The sequence below is a fragment of the Cibotium barometz genome, chromosome 21, assembly GCF_041138505.1.
Source record: "Cibotium barometz isolate CiBa-2024 chromosome 21, ASM4113850v1, whole genome shotgun sequence".
Classification (NCBI taxonomy): Eukaryota; Viridiplantae; Streptophyta; class Polypodiopsida; order Cyatheales; family Cibotiaceae; genus Cibotium; species Cibotium barometz.
This window is the reverse complement of record NC_141066.1, coordinates 47,288,798-47,294,227: the sequence shown is the minus strand read 5'-3', so window position 1 is coordinate 47,294,227 and position 5,430 is coordinate 47,288,798.

Here is a 5,430-nt window from a genome sequence, read left to right as displayed (position 1 = left end):
GAGCACTTGATGGAGATTGCCCCTCCCGTTCCACAAACATTCTTACATGCTCACTCCCTTGTGGAGAATCGGCTTCTCGTGGAGGAGACTTTGTTGTAAGAACCATGACATGAGCAAACATTAAAGCTTGAACCGTGGGCCTAAAAAAGGGATTATGTTGTGCTTCATGCAAGCTTTGAACGAAGTTCCTTAAGCCATGAGTTCCTTGTGTTGAAGCTTCATCTTCCTTAAAATTTACTTGATCCCAACTATGCTCATTGTGTGGAATGAAAGACATGATTCCTTCACAATATTCACTACCTTTTTATGAGAGTGCTTGGATCATAGCTTAATTAGAAATTCTAATTTCAATTAAGCAACACCTACAATGCTCTGATACTAATGAAACCAAGTTTAATATAAGCTTCTTTATAGCAAATAACAAGTATTTACTCAAGCTCTTTTAGTAATGATTTCCTTTAATTTCCACCCTTAGTAGTGATAGCATGTGATAGGAATAACATAGTAGCTAATGCATTCATTCAATTATTTGTACACACAAACAACTTGCATTTGCATTCATTTGACTATTCACACACACAAACCACTAGCTCATGCATTCATTTAGCTACTCACATACACACAACCAAATAGCATATGCAAAACAAGCTTGCAAATCAAGAACTTAACACCACAAGATTGAGGGTCGGATTTCTTGAGGCCGACCCCCCCTCGAAAGGCTTTGTATTAATATTTCGCTCTTGAACTCTTTACATAAAGAGAGAAGCTTGAATTAATATATCTCTTGGACCATGGAGGCTAGGATCTCCATAACCCACCATGAGCTTTTGGGCTTGTGCTTAGGACCTTGTGCTACGTTGTCCTCTTCTCAGAGCCTCAATGGTTATTCAAGCCAAGAGTACTTGCGAAGAAAAGGAGAGTCTTGAAGAGGATTTGGATGGGAGCTTGAGCTGGAAGTGCTCCATAGCCTATGTACTTATCTACCAAGGGTATTACACTAGCATAAGCATGTAACTACTAGCATATGAGTGCTTGAGCTTGAAGAGCTTTTTGAGAGCTTTCACTTGTGCTTTTCCACACTCTAATTGCCCTCTTAATGAGCAAGATAATCCACTTTTAAGAACTCAAATTGATGAGGTGGAAAGCTGATACCATTTTTAGCATCCATGTGGTGGCGGCTTAGAGAGAGGTAGAGCATGGGTGAGTCATGGGGAAGGTTGGGCGTCAAATCCCTCCTTCCCATTTTCATAATTCTTTGTCCATGTGCCCCCTCTTGATACCTCACGTAAGCCGTATTTTAGCCGTTTTAGGTCCTTCGGAGGCCCGTTTGCACTTCGTAAAATTTTGGTGAGATCCTAGGAAAATATTCCATGCACTTTTGAAGTAAAATTCACATTTTGGCACTTCTCTTTCCTTTAATTCACTTTCATACATGCCTCTTTGTCCATCCATATGTGCTTTCGTGTTCCTTTTCTCTCTCAAATGGCCACTTTTAGAGAGAGAAAAGTCTGGATAAAGCACAACATTCATCAAACTTTAATTTTGATGACACATACCAAGATTCTATGTGGCATTTGATGAATTCCCACAAGTTTTCAACCTTGGTTTTCAATGGCTAGTCTGTAGTACTTGCATAGACTAAAGTGGGTCATCAAGTAGTGAGACTAGGGCTAAGATGGGGGGAAGGGAGTTTCATTAACCCACCTTTTATGTTGAGCAAAGGGCACTATCAAGGTAGTGTTTTCAAGAGCCTCTAGTGATCGGTCATTGCTTCAATATTAGGTGGTTAGATAAGTTGGATACAACTCTACTATGCATTGAGATCGCTTTAAGGACTAGCATTAAACAAGCTAGTTAAATGGAATGGAAAACCTCAAGAGGATTATTATGTCAAAAAAAGTTAGTTCTTGCAAGTCACATCTTCCCTAGATATATTTTTTAGAGCAAAAACTTCTCCAAAAGGGGAGAGTAATGTCAAGAAAAGTGTAGGCTAGGCTGAAGAGGATCACTATATGTAAACCCTCTATATCATGTGCATTCAAGGCCTAATTACCCCCCCCCCTTTTTTGTGTAAAGTTTTTATGAATAAAGTATACCCTTTTTCTATTCAATCTGTAAATATCCCCTTTATATTGTGCCCTTCTATATGTAAAGAATGTGTAAAAAAAGGATTTTAAAAATGCCTTCTATTGAACTCACATGATAGGGTTAAATATTTTAAAAAGGATTTGGTGGCTACTGAGGGGAAGGGGGGGAGTGGAGGGGGGTCACATTGTGTAAAGTCTTTATATCTCAGGCCTATTTTATAAGCCCCCTATCTGTGAACTTATCATGAATATAGCACACTCTTTCTCTATTCAATCGGTGAATACCCCCTTTAAATGGTACCTTTTTTAATGTAAAAAATGTGTGAAAAGGGATTTAAAAAATCCATACTGTTGAGCTCATGTGAGGGCAGCTAGGAGGTGATATGCCCTATTCTCATCTTGTAGATATTGGGGAGGCCTTAGAATGGATAGGACGTACAAGGGTTCTTTCAATTGCATTTTAAAAGCATGTGGCATTACAGAATCTACCAAGAAGGGAAAATAAACTCACTCATGACACAATTGTCTACAAAGAGTGATATTGTGTTAGTAGGGAGCACACTCTTGTGGACATGTTGAAAAGAGTGGAGCTCTAGCAAAAAATAATATATTCTTCAATGACTTCAGGTTCCTGGTATTTTGTCTCTTGAAGTGTGTTAATCACAAAATATGCACAATAGGGCCAAGGTGAGTTCTAGCAAAGCATAATATGTTCTTTGGGAGATTCAAGTTCTTGGTATTTTGCCTCTTCGAGTGTATTAATCACAAGATATGCAAAATAGGGCCAAGGTGAGCAAGCACTAAACTATTTTTAAATCATGAAGCATGGGGGAATCCTTCCAAATGTAGTGATATTTTAATGCACAATGCCAACAAATGTTAAGAAAAGTTTTGTTAAACTAGTCCACAAAGGTAGGGACATGAAAGAGGTTAAACAATACAAACCTTTGACTGTGTTACACACCATCTAGAAGGTGATGGAAAAAGCTCTTACTTTGATGGTGGTCAGGAAATATGTCTCCAAGAAGAAAGTGCACAAGAGGTAGTATGGTTTTGTTCATGGTAGTTCAATTCAAGAGGCAATCCTCAATATAGTGCTAGCCCCATTGATTGGGCTTCAGACCAAAAAGAGCATTATCTTATGTTGAGTATGGAATTGGAAAAGGCTTATGATAGGGTGGCTTGCAAGCTCAAGGAATGCACCTCCAAAATTTTAAACGTATCATGTGAGTTCACTGGGAAGGGTATTTTATTTGATAAAGTTTGAAAAAAGTTTGAAAAAAGCTCACTGGGAAGGGTATTTTATTTGATAAAGTTTGAAAAAAGTTATAAGATTACATTTACAAGAGGGGGTTTTATACGACACTTTGAAAAATGAAACTTGTAAGTTTCTTAAGGAAGAGGGATCATTCATTACCTCATAACATTTAAGTAAAGGGGTTTTATTAATACCCTTTGAATGCAGGTGATATGGATATTTTCTTATAGGTGCACCCCCTGAGCTTGGGAGTCCATTTTTCCTGTGATAGCTGAGATGGACTTTGGGTTGCAATTTTCAAAATGGTGAAAACTTTATTCAGAATGCTCATGTAGCAATACAAGTGAATGGTTATATTACCTCTCCTTTTCTCATTAAGAGATCAATGAGATAGGGTTGCCTCTTAGCACCACTATTGTTTGCTCTTGACATAGATGCCCTTCTCATCAGGAACTTGGACTTGCTCTTACAAAAAGGTACCAGGACTTTACCTTTACCAAATGGTGAAATTTGTCTCCCATAGATGATAGCCCACTACAAGACAATGCTGCCATACACGCGTTTTATACACGCGATAAATTACGAACGCGTGTATGGTCGCGCTTGTATTTGAATAGAATCGGGCGCGTGTATTTTTGCATTTAAGTTCGCGTGTATGTTTGCATTAATCAACGCGTGTATAAACGCATCTATATACACGCAGCAATACACGCACCTATACACGATAATATTCACGGGGTAATACTCGCTATTATACACGGATAAATACACGCTACTATACACGGATTAATACACGCATAGCAGAGAAAAACTGAAGAAAAACTGAATTCTTTTACAAAATTAAAAACTATTTTCCTTAAACCATCTCATAGTACATTACAGTATACATCATTACACAATCCCACTACATGCATTTACAACAATGAAATATATTCAAAAATAAATCATGCATATGAGATGATAGAAATGTCATCAATTTAGAACATACAGTGACGGATTGGTTAGGGTTCGATCTCATCTTCAATAAGATCCATCCTTGCCAAACGATCAACATCAATATCCATTTGATCAATTGGTAAGGCTACGATTAAATTTATTCCACTATCGATATTCTGTACTCCATTGATAATGGTATCGATGTCCTGATCATCCTCATCAACATCACCATCATCCTCAATGGTAGGGTCATTCTCATGATCATGAGAAATGGCATGCTCATCCTCATTATCATGATCATCTCTTATTTCTTGATCATCGATCACAACATCTTCAATGGCATGTTCGACATCATCTTCATTGCGGCTTGTTACATCCTCCATATGCTCCATATCAGTGAATGTATTATACATCACTTTGGAACGTGGTGCAATAGGGATGACGTACCACCATTTGATGTCATGCACCATTGGTAGATAGATAACCTACTCAAATATACACAGTACAGTAATTAATTAGCATATCAAAAGTCAAGGGTACGCGAGCTTAGATATATATGTACATGAAACACATTAGTAAAAAAATGCATACCTGCTCACATTGTTGTGGCAATACGAGCCTATCTTTCTTTGTTTGCCAGAACTTTGTAGAGTCAATAGTTACATATCCACTTGCATGGCGTTTTATCGTTGCATCAGGCCCTTTTTCCACCACGTTCATTTGCCATTTGACATCCAAAACATACACAAAGAAGCGACGAAAGTCAAGCCTAAATATGTCTTGGATTATGCCACAATAATCATCCATTTTTCCATTAGCTCCCTCAAAGCTACTAATGACACCGCAATCTTGTGTATTTCTCTTTTCATCAATTCTTTGTGTTCGAAAATGCTTGCCTTCACACCATAATGCTTGCCTTCACACCATATAGCATTGAACATAGTGCATTGGACCAAAATAGAAGCAATATTTGTGTAAGCAATGTGAATAAATATTAAAAGCAAATCACTTACAACTAATGCAAAACATTAGTTCTATGTACCTTTGACATGCATCCTCGTGCATACTCCCATTCTTCCGCCGTGATATGCAGCCCCTCGTCGCTCGCTGCTCTCTCCATTTCCTCATGCAACCAATCAACATGGATAT